This window comes from Balaenoptera borealis, assembly GCF_965194805.1.
Source record: "Balaenoptera borealis genome assembly, chromosome: 2".
NCBI lineage: Eukaryota > Metazoa > Chordata > Mammalia > Artiodactyla > Balaenopteridae > Balaenoptera > Balaenoptera borealis.
Window position 1 is genome coordinate 132356216 of NC_138867.1, and position 16020 is coordinate 132372235.

The window sequence follows — 16020 nt, forward strand, 5'->3', positions numbered from 1 at the left end:
GTGTTTAATTTTTTGAGGAGCTGCCCACCTGTTTGCCACAGGGGCTGCTCCATCTTACATTCCCACCAGCAGTGTAAGAGGATTGCAGTTTCTCCACATCCTCTCCAATAATTGTTTTTGATTAAAGTAATCCTACTGTGTGTGAGTGTGTCTCTCATGGTGGTTTTGATTTGTATTTCTTAAATGATGTTGAGCATCTTTTCATGTGCTTATTGGTCATTTCCATATCTTTTCTGGAGAAATGTCTCTTGGTGCCAGTACCACCCTGCTTTTACTATAGCTTTGTAGTAGATTTTTAAATCCGCAAGTATGAGTCCTCCAGCTTAATACTTTTCAAGCTTGTTTTGGCTATTCTGGGTCCCTCAAGCTTCCATATGAATTTTAGGATCAGCTTGTCTGAAAGGAAACCAGCTATGGTTTTGTAGGGATTGCACTGAATTTGTGGATCAATTTGGTGGAGTATTATCCATGAACATAGGATGTCTTTCTGCTTGGGTCTTCAGTTTCTTTCAGCAGTGTCTTGCACTATTGTTAAAGTTACTCCTGAGTATTTTATTCTTTATGGTGCTTTTGTAAGTAGAATTGTCTTCTTAATTTCCTTTTCATCTTTCTCATTGCCGACGTATAGAAACACAATTGATTTTTGAATATCGAAAAAGAAAGTGTATCTGAAGCATCTGTCAAAATGCTGATTCCCAGACCTGCCTCCATAGAGTCTGTAGTGAGGCCTGGAAATCTGCATTTTAACCCTCAGCAGCATACTTTAGGAAAGGCTAGCCTGGTCCTGTCTGACATTGTGTCTAATATCCCTTCTGGGCCTTTGCACGTGCTGTTCCCCCTGCTTGGAACACTTTTCATCCAGGCTTCTAACTGGTTAAGACCTACTCATTTTTCAAAACCCAGCACAGTGTCCCTTTCTGCAGGAAGCCTTCCCTGATTACCACCTCCTCCTAACTGGATTGGGTACCCATAGCATTCTGAGTTTCTCCCTCTCTCTTAGTATATATAACATATTATGTCGATTGTCCTTTAAAATTATTTTAATTAATTAATTATTTTTTATTGAAGTATAGTTGATTTATAATGTGTTAGTTTCAGGTATAGAGCAAAGTGATTCAGTTATACAGATATAGATTCTTTTTCAGATTATTTTCCCATTTGGTTATTAGAAAATATTGAGTATAGCTCCCTGTGCTATACAGTAGGTCCTTGTTGTTTATCTGTTTCATATATAGTAGTGTGTATATGTTAATCCCAAATTCCTAATTTATCTCTTCCCCCTACCTTTTCCCCTTTGGTAACCATAAGTTTGTTTTCTATGTCTATGAGTCTGTTTCTGTTTTGTAAATAAGTTCATTTGTATCTTTTTTTAGATTCCACTTATAAGTGATATACGATATTTGTTTTTCTCTGTTTGACTTACTTCACTTAGTATGATAATCTCTAGCTCCATCCATGTTGCTGCAAATGGCATTATTTCGTTCTTTTTTATGGTTGAGTAGTATTCCATTGTATATATGCACCACATCTTCTTTATCCGCTCATCTGTTGATGGACATTTAGTTTGCTTCCATGTCTTGGCTATTGTAAATAGTGCTGCTATGAACATTGGGGTGCATGTATCTTTTCTATTATTTATTTATTTACTTACTTATTTTTATTTTTAATTTTTTTTGACTGTGTTTGGTCTTCGTTGCTGTGTGCGGGCTTTCTCTAGTTGTGGCAAGCAGGGGCTACTCTTCATTGTGGTGAGCTGGCTTCTCATTGTGGTGGCTTCTCTTGTTGCAGAGCATGGGCTCTAGGCACGCGGGCTTCAGTAGTTGTGGCACGAGGGCTCAGTTGTTGTGGCTCACGGGCTCTAGAGCTCAAGCTCGGTAGTTGTGGTGCACAGGCTTAGTTGCTCCGTGGCATGTGGGATCTTCCCGGACCAGGGATCAAACCCGTGTCCCCTGCATTGACAGGCAGATTCTTAACCACTGCGCCACCAGGGAAGTCCCCGTATCTTTTTGAAACATGGTTTTCTCTGAATGTATGCCCAGGAGTGGGATGGCAGGATCATATGGTAGCTCTATTTTTAGTTTTTTAAGGAACCTCCATACTGTTCTCCATAGTGGCTGTACCAATTTACATTCCCACCAACAATGTCGGAGGGTTTCCTTTTCTCCGCACCCTCTCCAGCATTTATTATTTGTAGATTTTTGATGATGGCCATTCTGACCAGTGTGAGGTGATGCCTCATTGTATTTTGATTTGCATTTCTCTAATAATTAGCGATGCTGAGCATCTCTTCATGGGACTTTTGGTCATCTGTATGTCTTCTTTGGAGAAATGTCTATTTAGATCTCCTCCCCATTTTTTATTGGGTTGTTTGTTGTTTTGATACTGAGCTGTATGAGCTGTTTGTATATTTTGGAAATTAATTCTATGTTGGTTGCATCATTTGCAAATATTTTCTCCCATTCTGAAAGTTGTCTTTTGTCCTTTTAAAATTGTGAACGTGGGGGACTTTCCTGGTGGTCCAGTGGTTAAGAATCTACCTTCCAATGCAGGGGACGCGGATTCGATCCCTGGTCGAGGAACTAAGATCCCACATGGCACGGGGCAACTAAGCCCGTGCGCCGCAGCTACTGAGCTCACATTCTCTAGAGCCCACGTGCCACGACTAGAGAGCCTGCATGCCGCAACTACTGAGCCCGCGTGCTCTGGAGCCCTCACACCACAACTGGAGAGAAGCCCGCACGCTGCAATGAAGATCCCACGTGCCGCAACTAAGACCTGACACAGACAAATAAATAAATAAATAAATAAATAAATAAATAAAAAGATGGGCTGAGAATCTGAATAGAAATTTTAAAAAAATAATAAAATAAAGAATGTGGGAATTCCCTGGCTGTCCAGTGGTTAGGACTCCACGTTCTAACTGCCAGGGCCCGGGTTCAATTCCTGGTCAGGGAACTAAGATCCCACAAGCCTCCCGGTGCAGCCAAAAATAAATAAATAAATAAAATAAAATTATGAATGCATTTTTCTTGTAAAAACTGAAAATATTGCAGGTGAGCCTTAAATCCCCTTAACAACCAGCCCCACTGTTTGATGTGTTTTCCCCCAGATTTGTTTCAGTACATTTACAAACATACTCAACTAGCGTATTTCATTTTACGTAAGTGGTATCATACTGTGCATGTTGTTCTGCAGCTTGATTTTTCACTGATCGCGTGCCTAGAAAATCCATCTGTGACAATACCCACCACGTTCTGTTTATCTACTGCACAGCAGAGCAGAGCATGCCCAGACCCCAGCTGGCTTCACCATCCCTCTGTTGATGAAGTTTCCCCTTCACACTTGTTTTTCATGTCTCCATCTTCCTCACTAGATTGTCAGCTCTTTGAAAAGAATACACAGGCTCTGGAGTCAGACCGCCTGGGTTCGAATTGCATTTCTGCCATTTACCAGCCGTGCAACCTTGGGCAAGTTCCCGGCTTCTCTGTCTCATCTGTAAGATGGGGGCCATGATCAGCCCTCATGGGGCTGATCTGAGTTACAACATAGAAGGCACTTAGCACAGGTGCCCGGTATACAGTAGGTGCTCGATTAATGATTGTTAGGTGAATCACCAGATGAGCATGGCAAACTGGTGCTTTGCTTTGCTTCCCCCAGAACGTAATGCCCCTAAAGAACAATGAAAATTGCCATGGTTAGCAGAGGTTAGGAAATGGATGGAGTGAGGATGCCTGTGCTTTCCATACCCTGGGGGGCAAGGGAACTGGATTAGGAGGAAGCTCCTTGGGGTCAACATGTAGTTCTGTTAAGCGAGCCTTGCCATGGGCTTTTGTGGTGCCTCTAGTACAGTCACAGGGACTTACATCAGTCAGGGAGCCAGTATTTGCCTAGTGGCAAGAGGTCCATCCAGCCTGGAAATCAGGCAAATTCAAGGCAGAAATGAGTTCAAGTCTTGGTTCTGCCACTTTCTAGTTGCATCAACCTTGAGAAAGTCACTTAACCTTCCTGAGCCTCAGCTTCTTCAACCGTAGAATAGGAAATCATGATGCTTACTTGGAAGGATGTTATGACTATCATGAAGAGCTTGTGTAAAGAAGCAGGGAAAAGGATAACCCTGGAGCCAACAGTGCTTGGTTTAAAACCCAATTCTGCTGCTTGCTACCTATGTGACTTGGGGGTGAGTTACTTGCCTCTCTGGTGTCTATGACTCGGCAGGGGGGCGGGAGGGGGAGGCAATAATATCTCTCTCAGGGGATTTTGACTCACAAAATATATATGCTAACACAGAGCCTGGCACATAGTAAGGACCAAAGAAAGGATAGCTGGTATTATTGTTAATAATAGCAAAGCATTTAGCACAGTGCCTGTCATAGAGCACTCAGGAACTCAATTAATATTTGTCGAAATGAGTTGAATTTGAGTCAGTGTCATAACAAATGGTGGGAGAGCAATTGTGATATATTTTTTCTTTTTTCAAAAAATATCTCTAGTAACCAGTTGTCACCATACAAAAATATTTTAATGTAATTAACTATATTCCCCATGCTGTACATTACATCCCAGTGACTCATTTATTTTGTAACTGGAAGTTTGTACCTCTTAATCTTTCTCGCATATTTCACTCATCCCCTACCCGCCCTCCCCTCTGGTAACTACCTGTTTGTGCTCTGTGTCTATGAGTCTGTTCTGTTTTGTTCTATTTGTTCATTTGTTTTATTTTTTAGATTCCACATATAAGTGATATCATACAGTGTTTGTCTTTGATTTTTTTTTTTTTTTTTTTTTTTTTTAAAGGTAATTTTAAATTTATTTATTTATTTTTGGCTGTGTTGGGTTCTCGCTTCTGCGCGAGGGCTCCCCCCAGCCGCGGCAAGTGGGGGCCACTCTTCATCATGGTGCGCGGGCCTCTCACCATCGTGGCCTCTCTTGTTGCGGAGCACAGGCTCCAGACGCGCAGGCTCAGTAATTGTGGCTCACGGGCCCAGTTGCTCCACGGCATGTGGGATCTTCCCAGACCAGGGCTCGAACCCGTGTCCCCTGCATTGGCAGGCGGACTCTCAACCACTGCGCCACCAGGGAAGCCCTGTCTTTGATTTATTTCACTTACCATAATGTCCTCCAGGTCCATCCATGTTACTGCAAATGGTGAGATTTCATACTTTTTTATGGCTGAGTAGTATTCATTGTATATATATACCACATCTTCCTTATCCATTCATCTATTGATGGACACAAGTTGCTTCCATTTCTTGGCTATTATAAATAATGCTGCAGTGAACATAAGGGTGCACATATCTTTTTGAATTAGTGTTTTTATTTTTAAATTTTTTTGAAAAATACCCAGAGGTAGAATTGCTGGATCGCATGGTAGTTCTATTTTTAATTTTTTGAGGAACCTCCATACTGTTTTCCGTAGTGGCTGTACCAATTGACATTCTCACCAGCAGTGTACAAAGGGAACCTTTTCTACACATCCTTGCCAACACTCATTATTTGTTGTTTTTGATAATAGCCATTATGACAGGTGTGAGGTGATATTTCATTGTGGTTTTGATTTTCATTTCCCTGATGATTAGTGATGTTGGGCATATTTTCATATGGTTGTTGGCTATCTGTATGTCTTCTTTGGGAAAATGTCTATTCAGTTCCTCTGCCCATTTTTAATCGAGTTGTTTGGGTTTCTTTGATGTTGAGTTGTATGAGTTCTTTGTATGTTTTGGATATTAATCTCTTATCAGATATATCATTTGCAAATATCTTCTCCCATTCAGTAGGCAGCCTTTTCATTTTGCTGATAGTCTCCTTCGCTGTACTGAAGCTTTTTAGTTTGATGTAGCTTTTTAGTTTGTTTATTTTTGCTTTTGTTTCCCTTGCCTGAGGAGACATATACAAAAAAATATTGTTAAGGCCAATGTCACAGAGCATACTGCCTATGTTTTCTTCTAGGAGTTTTATGGTTTCAGGTCTTACATTTAGGTCTTTAATCTAATAAACTTTGAGTTTATTTTTGTATGTGGTGTGAGAAAATAATCCAGTTTGATTCTTTTGCATGTAGCTGTCCAGTTTTCCTAGCACCACTTATTGAAGATACTGTTCCCCATTGTATGTTCTTGCCTCCTTCGTTGTAGATTACTTCACCAAATAAATGTGGGTTTATTTCTGGGCACTCTCTTCTGTTCCATTGATGTATGTGTTTTTTTTTCGTTTGTGCCAGTACCATACTTTCTGATTACTATAGCTTTGTAGTATATTTGTAGTCATATATTTTGAAATCAGGGAGCATGATACCTCCTACCTCCAGCTTTGTTCTTCTTTCTCAAGATTGTTTTGGCTATTCAGGGCCTTTCATGTTTCCATACAAATTTTAGAATTATTTGTTCTACTTCTGTGAAAAATGCCATTGGTATTTCGATAAGGATTGCATTGAATCTGTAAATTGCCTTTGGTAGTATGGTCATTTTAGAAATATAAATTCTTCTCATCCATGAGCACTGTATATCTTTCCATTTGTTTGTGTCGTCTTCAGTTTTTTTATCAATGTCTTATAGTTTTCTGACTATAGGTCTTTCATCTCCATGGTTAGATTTATTCCTAGGTATTTTATTCTTTTTGTTGCAATTGTAGATGGAATTGTTTTCTTAATTTCTCTTTCTGATAGTTCATTGTTAGTGTAGAGAAACACAGAGATTTCTGTATTTAATATTGCATCCTACAACTTTACTGAATTCACTGATGAGTTCTAATAGTTTTTTGGAGGTGTCTTTAGGATTTTCTGTATATAGTATCGTCATCTGCAAACAGTGACAGTTTTACTTCTTCCTTTCCAAATTGGATTTGTTTTATTTCTTTTTCTTGTTTGATTGCTGTGGCTAGGACTTCCAGTACTATATTGAATTAAAGTGGCAAGACTGGGCATTCTTATCTTGTTCCTGATCTTAGAGAAAATGCTTTCAGTTTTTCACCACTGAGTATGATGTTAGCTATGCGTTTGTCACATATGGCCTTTATTATGTTGAGGTATGTTTCCTCTAGATCCACTTTGTTGAGGCTTTATATCATAAATGGATGTTGAATTTTGTCAAAAGCTTTTTCTACATCTCTTGAGATGATCATATGGTTTTTATTCTTCAGTTTGTTAATGTGGTTATTACATTGATTGATTTACAGATATTGAACCATCCTTGCATCCCTGGAATTAAATCCCACTTGATTATGGTGTGTGATCCTTTTAATGTATTGTTGAGGGACTTCCTTGGTGGCACAGTGGTTAAGAATCCACCTGCCAATGCAAGGGACATGGGTTCGAGCCCTGGTCCCGGAAGATCCCACATGCCGCGGAGCAACAAAGCCCGTGTGCCACAACTACTGAGCCTGCGCTCTAGAGCCTGTGAGCCACAACTAGTGAGCCCACGTACCACAACTACTGAAGCCCGGGCACCTAGAGCCCGTGCTCTGCAACAAGAGAAGCCACCGCAATGAGAAGCCCACACACCACAACGAAGAGTAGCCCCCACTTGCTGCAACTAGAGAAAGCCCATGCACAGCAACAAAGAACCAATGCAGCCAAAAATTTAAAAAAATAAAAAATAAAAAATGTATTGTTGAATTCAGTTTGGTAATATTGTGTGGAGGATTTTTGCATCTGTGCTCATGAGGGATATATTTATATTGGCCTGTAATTCTTTTTGTGTGTGTGTGGTGTCTTTGTCTGGTATTGGTATCAGGGATATACACACCTCATGGAATGAGTTCGGAAGCATTTGTTCCTCTTCCATTTATTGGAATAGTCTGAGAAAGATAGGTGTTAACTCTTCTTTAAATGTTTGGTAGAATTCACCTGTCTTCTTCTGGACTTTTGTTTGTTGGGATTTTTTTTTATTACTAATTTAATTTCATTACTAGTAGTAGGTCTGTTCGTATTTTCTCTTTCTTGATTCAGGCTTGGGAGATTGTACATTTCTTGGAATTTGCCCACTTCTTCTAGGTTGTCCATTTTGTTGGCATATAATTGTTCTAGTGATCTCTTATGGTCCTTTGTATTTCTGTGGTGTCAGTTGTGACTTCTCCTTTTTCATTTCTGATTTTACTTATTTGGGCCATCTTTCTTTTTTCTTGATGAGTCTGGCTTAAGGTTTATCAATTTTGTTTATCTTTTCAAAGAACTAACTCTTAGTTTCACTGATCTTTTCTATTGTTTTCTTAGTCTCTATTTCATTTATTTATCCTCTGGTCTTTAATTAATTAATTAATTAATTTATTTATTTATTTATTTTGGCTGTGCAGCATGTGGGATCTTAGTTCCCTGACCAGGGAACCCACACCCACTGCAGTAGAAGCACAGAGTCTTATCCACTGGACCACCAGGGAAGTCCCTCCTATGATCTTTATTATTCAGGCACTCAGTAAATATTTGTTGAAATGGGTTAAATTCAAGTCAGTGTCACAAAAATGGGAGGGGGAAACTGTGATATATTTTTAAAGATTTTTTAAAAGACTTCAGAGAAATAAATAAATATGATGAAAGACATGATACCTGAGATTTGCTTTATTATACTCCAAAAAAGAAAAAAGTAAAGGTAGAAAAGGGTAGATAAAAATAGTGTGGCACCAGAGGGCAGACAGCAGAAGCAAGAAAAACTACAATCCTGCAGCCTGTGGAACAAAAACCACATTCACAGAAAGATAGACAAGATGAAAAGGCAGAGGACTATGTACCAGGTGAAGGAACAAGATAAAACCCCAGAAAAACAACTAAATGAAGTGGAGATAGGCAACCTTCCAGAAAAAGAATTCAGAATAATGATAGTGAAGATGATCCAGGACCTCGGAAAAAGAATGGAGGCAAAGATCAAGAAGATGCAAGAAATGTTTAACAAAGACCTAGAAGAATTAAAGAACAAACAAACCGAGATGAACAATACAATAACTGAAATGAAAACTACAGTAGAAGGAATCAATAGCAGAATAACTGAGGCAGAAGAACGGATAAGTGACCTGGAAGACAGAATGGTGGAATTCACTGCTGTGGAACAGAATAAAGAAAAAAGAATGAAAAGAAACGAAGACAGCCTAAGAGACCTCTGGGACAACATTAAACACAACATTCGCATTATAGGGGTCCCAGAAGGAGAAGAGAGAGAGAAAGGACCAGAGAAAATATTTGAAGAGATTATAGTCGAAAACTTCCCTAACATGGGAAAGGAAATAGTCACCCAAGTCCAGGAAGCGCAGAGAGTCCCATACAGGATAAACCCAAGGAGAAACACGCTGAGACACATAGTAATCAAAGTGGCAAAAATTAAAGACAAAGAAAAATTATTGAAAGCAACAAGGGAAAAACAACAAATAACATACAAGGGAACTCCCATGAGGTTAACAGCTGATTTCTCAGCAGAAACTCTACAAGCCAGAAGGGAGTGGCATGATATACTTAAAGTGATGACAGGAAAGAACCTACAACCAAGATTACTCTACCCGGCAAGGATCTCATTCAGATTCGATGGAGAAATCAAAAGCTTTACAGACAAGCAAAAGCTAAGAGAATTCAGCACCACCAAACCAGCTCTACAACAAATGCTAAAGGAACTTCTCTAAGTGGGAAACACAAGAGAAGAAAAGGACCTACAAAAACAAACCCAAAACAATTAAGAAAATGGTCATAGGAACATACATATCGATAATTACCTTAAACGTGAATGGATTAAATGCTCCAACCAAAAGACACAGGCTTGCTGAATGGATACAAACACAAGACCCATATATATGCTGTCTACAGAAGACCCACTTCAGACCTAGGGACACATGCAGACTGAAAGTGAGGGGATGGAGAAAGATATTCCATGCAAATGGAAATCAGAAGAAAGCTGGAGTAGCTATACTCATATCAGATAAAATAGACTTTAAAATAAAGAATGTTACAAGAGACAAGGAAGGACACTACATAATGATCAAGGGATCAATCCAAGAAGAAGATATAACAATTATAAATATATATGCACCCAACATAGGAGCACCTCAATACATAAGGCAACTGCTAACAGCTATAAAAGAGGAAATCGACAGTAACACAATAATAGTGGGGGACCTTAACACCTCACTTGCACCAGTGGACAGATCATCCAAACAGAAAATTGACAAGGAAACACAAGCTTTAAATGACACAACAGACCAGATAGATTTAATTGGTATTTATAGGACATTCCATCCAAAAACAGCAGATTACACTTTCTTCTCAAGTGCGCATGGAACATTCTCCAGGATAGATCACATCGTGGGTCACAAATCAAGCCTCAGTAAATTTAAGAAAATTGAGATCATATCAAGCATCTTTTCTGACCACAACGCTATGAGATTAGAAATGAATTACAGGGAAAAAACCGTAAAAAACACAAACACATGGAGGCTAAACAATACGTACTAAATAACCAAGAGATCACTGAGGAAATCAAAGAGGAAATCAAAAAATACCTAGAGACAAATGACAATGAAAACACAACGATCCAAAACCTATGGGATACAGCAAAAGCAGTTCTAAGAGGGAAGTTTATAGCTATACAAGCCTACCTCAAGAAACAAGAAAAATCTCAAATAAACAATCTAACCTTACACCTAAAGGAACTAGAGAAAGAAGAACAAACAAAACCCAAAGTTAGCAGAAGGAAAGAAATCATAAAGATCAGAGCAGAAATAAATGAAATAGAAACAAAGAAAACAATAGCAAAGATCAATAAAACTAAAAGCTGGTTCTTTGAGAAGATAAACAAAATTGATAAACCATTAGTCAGACTCATCAAGAAAAAGAGGGAGAGGACTCAAATCAATAGAATTAGAAATGAAAAAGGAGAAGTTACAAAAGACACCACAGAAATACAAAGCATCCTAAGAGACTACTACAAGCAACTCTATGCCAATAAAATGGACAACCTGGAAGAAATGAACAAATTCTTAGAAAGGTATAACCTTCCAAGACTGAACCAGGAAGAAAGAGAAAATATGAACAGACCAATCACAAGTAATGAAATTGAAACTGTGATTAAAATTCTTCCAACAAACAAAAGTCCAGGACAGATGGCTTCACAGGTGAATTCTATCAAACATTTAGAGAAGAGCTAACACCCATCCTTCTCAAACTCTTCCAAAAAATTGCAGAGGAAGGAACACTCCCAAACTCATTCTATGAGGCCACCATCACCCTGATACCAAAACCAGACAAAGATACTACAAAAAATGAAAATTACAGACCAATATTACTGATGAATTTAGATGCAAAAATACTAACAAACAGAATCCAACAACCCATTAAAAGGATCATACAACATGATCAAGTGGGATTTATCCCAGGGATGCAAGGATTCTTCAATATACGCAAATCAATCAATGTGATACACCATATTAACAAATTGAAGAATAAAAACCATATAATCATCTCAATAGATACAGAAAAAGCCTTTTGACAAAATTCAACACCCATTTATGATAAAAACTCTCCAGAAAGTGGGCATAGAGGGAACCTACCTCAACATAATAAAGGCCATATACAACAAACCCACAGCAAACATCATTCTCAATGGTGAAAAACTGAAAGCATTTCCTCTAAGATCAGGAACAAGATAAGGGTGTCCACTCTCACCACTATTATTCAACATAGTTTTGGAAATCCTAGCCATGGCAATCAGAGAAGAAAAAGAAATAAAAGGAATCCAAATTGGAAAAGAAGAAGTAAAATTGTCACTGTTTGCAGATGACATGATACTATACATAGAGAATCCTAAAGATGCCACCAGAAAACTACTAGAGCTAATCAATGAATTTGGTAAAGTTGCAGGATACAAAATTAATGCACAGAAATCTCTTGCATTCCTATACACTAATGATGAAAAATCTGAAAGAGAAATTAAGGAAACACTCCCATTTACCATTGCAACAAAAAGAATAAAATACCTAGGAATAAACCTACCTAGGGAGACAAAAGACCTGTATGCAGAAAACTATAAGACACTGATGAAGGAAATTATAGTTGATACCAACAGATGGAGAGATAATACCGTGTTCTTGGATTGGAAGAATCAATATTGTGAAAATGACTATACTATCCAAAGCAATCTACAGATTCAGTGCAATCCCTATCAAATTACCAATGGCATTTTTTATGGAGCTAGAACAAAAAAATCTTAAAATTTGTATGGAGACACAAAAGACCCCGAATGGCCAAAGCAGTCTTGAGGGAAAAAAACAGCTGGAGGAATCAGACTCCCTGACTTCACAGTATACTACAAACTTACAGTAATCAAGACAATATGGTGCTGGCACAAAAACAGAAACATAGATCAATGGAACAAGATAGAAAGCCCAGAGATAAACCCACACACCTATGGTCAACTAATCTATGACAAAAGAGGCAAGGATATACAATGGAGAAAAGATAGTCTCTTCAATAAGTGGTGCTGGGAAAATTGGACAGCTACATGTAAAAGAATGAAATTAGAACACTCCCTAACACCATACGCAAAAATAAACTCAAAATGGATTCAAGACCTAAATGTAAGACCGGACACTATAAAACTCTTAGAGGAAAACATAGGAAGAACACTCTTTGACATAAATCACAGCAATATCTTTTTTGATCCACCTCCTAGAGTAATGGAAATAAAAACAAGTGGGACCTTGAAAAATAAATAAGTGGGACCTAATGAAACTTAAAAGCTTTTGCACAGCAAAGGAAACCATAAACAAGACGAAAAGACAACCCTCAGAATCGGAGAAAATATTTGCAAACGAATCAACAGACAAAGGATTAATCTCCAAAATATGTAAACAGCTCATGCAGCTCAATATTAAAGAAACCAACAACGCAATCCAAAAATGGGCAGCAGACCTAAATAGACATTTCTCCGAAGAAGACATACAGATGGCCAAGAAGCACATGAAAAGCTGCTCAACATCACTAATTATTAGAGAAATGCAAATCAAAACTGCAATGAGGTATCACCTCACACCAGTTAGAATGGGCATCATCAGAAAATCTACAAACAACAAATGCTGGAGAGGGTGTGGAGAAAAGGGAACCCTCTTGCACTGTTGGTGGGAATGTAAATTGATACAGCCACTATGGAGAACAGTATGGAGGTTCCTTAAAAAACTAAAAATAGAATTACCTTATGATCCAGCAATCCCACTACTGGGCATATACCCAGAGAAAACCATAATTCAAAAGGACACATGCACCCGAATGTTCATTGCAGCACTATTTACAATAGCCAGGTCATGGAAGCAACCTAAATGCCCATCAACAGATGAATGGATAAAGAAGATGTGGTACATATATACAATGGAATATTACTCAGGCATAAAAAGGAACGAAATTGGGCCATTTGTTGAGACGTGGATGGATCTAGAGACTGTCATACAGAGTGAAGTAAGTCAGAAAGAGAAAAACAAATATCGTATATTAAGACATGTATGTGGAACCTAGAAAAATGGTACAGATGAACCGGTTTGCAGGACAGAAGTTGAGACACAGATGTAGAGAACAAACGTATGGACACCAAGGGGGGAAAGCCACAGGGGGGTGGGGATGGTGGTGTGATGAATTGGGCGATTGGGATTGACATGTATACACTGATGTGTATAAAATGGATGACTAATAAGAACCTGCTGTATAAAAAAATAAATGAAATTAAATTTAAAAATTAAAAAAAAATAATAGTGTGGCAAAATATAGATGGTTCTTGAAGCTGGGATGTCAGTTGCATTCTTTGCTTTTGTGTATGTTTGGAAATGTTCACAATAAAAAATTTTTTTTAAAAGCTTTAAAAACAAAGAAATAAGTTGAATCAACTTTGACCTGCCCGAGACAAAGCTGGCCTCTACTCTTTGTCCAGGAACCTGGGTCTCTCTTGGCGTGGGCACTAAGACACAGACTTGGGGTGAGTTAAATGCTGTCTGTAAGCTGACAGCCCAGAGATTCCTGGATCCCAGGGACAAGGGCTACTCAGCCACACATATCCTCGTAGCCAGGGTTCCTGGTGGGGACATTTCCCATCTGGGAGCCACACAGTCTGACACCCCACCCACTCTCAAACACACACAAAACTGGCCCCAGGACTAGTGGGAAACCAGGGCTGCTTTTTCCTTTTTTTTGAATTTCATTTAATTTATTTTTTTATACAGCAGGTTCTTATTAGTTATCCATTTTATACATATTAGTGTATATACATCAATCCCAATCTCCCAATTCATCACGCACACACACACACACCCGCCGCTTCCCCCCTTGGTGTCCATACGTTTGTTCTCTACATCTGTGCCAGGGCTGCTTTTGATGAGACATCTAATTAGGTGAGGGCTGGGGGGTTTTTGTTGTTGTTTTTGTTTTTGTTTTTTTGTTTTTTTGGCTGCACTATGCAGCTTGCGGGATCTTAGTTCCCCAACCAGGGATGGAACCCGTGTCCCTGCAGTGGAAGCACCGAGTCCTAACCACTGCACCACCAGGGAATTCCCAAGATGAGGGCTGGGTTTTTTTTTGTTTGTTTTTGTTTTTTTAAATTTATTTATTTATTTATTCTATGGCTGTGTTGGGTCTTTGTTTCTGCGCGAGGGCTTTCTCTAGTTGTGGCAAGCGGGGGCCACTCCTCATCGTGGTGCACGGGCCCCTGACTATCACGGTCTCTCTTGTTGCGGAGCACAGGCTCCAGACACGCAGGCTCAGTAATTGTGGCTCACGGACCTAGCTGCTCCGTGGCATGTGGGATCTTCCCAGACCAGGGCTCGAACCCGCGTGTCCCCTGCAGTGGCAGGCAGACTCCCAACCACTGCGCCACCAGGGAAGCCCCGAGGGCTGGTTTTGATTAAACTTCCTAAGTAAATTATTACTCAGACTAGAGGCCCGTTGTGAAGAAGTTGTTTATGACAGTGGCTAGAATTTGCAGTCATGTCAGAAGCACCTGGTGTGTGAGAAGTTCTCCACGGACACCCAGAGGCTCCTTGTGGGTCACAGCGGTCCCTAAACTGCCTCTGGCGAGCTCCTGGCTAGATCATAAGAAACAGAGCACTGAGTGAGGAGTCAGGAGCCCGAGCCCATCCTGACTCTGCAGCCCCTTCCGACTGACACTCAGCGTAGGCATAGAGGGGTCCTCTGGCGTCCCACAGACAGGACACAGAGCAGGTGCCAACCACTGGGGAACAAAAGTGATGTCCAGGCTCCTCTGCTCACTAACTGGGTGACCTTCAGCCACTTCCTTTGCCTGTCCGAGCCTCAGTTTCCTTGTCTATCAAATGGGGAGGCAGCTCTTCCTGGGTCTGATCCAGTGCTACTTCCCTGACCTCCCAAAGGGGGTCCCACTTGATTTCTGCTCCTGTCCCAGCACTTGCCCAGTTTGCAATGACACATTGATTTGATCGTTTACTTGCTTATTTCCCCTGTCCCTCCCCAGCCCTTCCCCCAGATCTAAGCTCTAGGTGGTTGTGCTCTGTTTAATCTGCCATTCTGTCCCCAGCACCCAGCCCAGTTCCTGATGTAATGGGCCCCTTGATAAATATATACTGGATGGATACATAATAAGTGTTCAATAAATTATAGCTATTCCTCTTATTATTATTATTACTCCTGTGATTCCTGAGCTTCTGTGTCTTCTCTATTACATGACGATACTCCTATTTACACCCCCAGAAGTATTCTGAGGACTGACAGGATTAGTGTTTGGAAGGACTTTGATTAGCCCATGTTAATGCAAAGAATTGCTAGCAAGTATCATCTGGAATGTAAGGCCAGTGCCAGTGAGCTGCCAGGCCTTAGGGGAGCAAGGCAAAGATGGGAGCAGAGCCACGGGCAACTGCGTGCAGCAGGGTAGACACCTCTGTGACATGGCAGGCGTGATCTTTCTTTGCTTTGCTTTTTTTGTTGTTGTTGCTTTTTTTTTTTAAATTGACATATTGATAAAATTGGTATATAACCTTATGTTAGTTTCAGGAGAACAGTATAATAATTGGATCTTTGTATACACTACAAGGTGATCACCACAA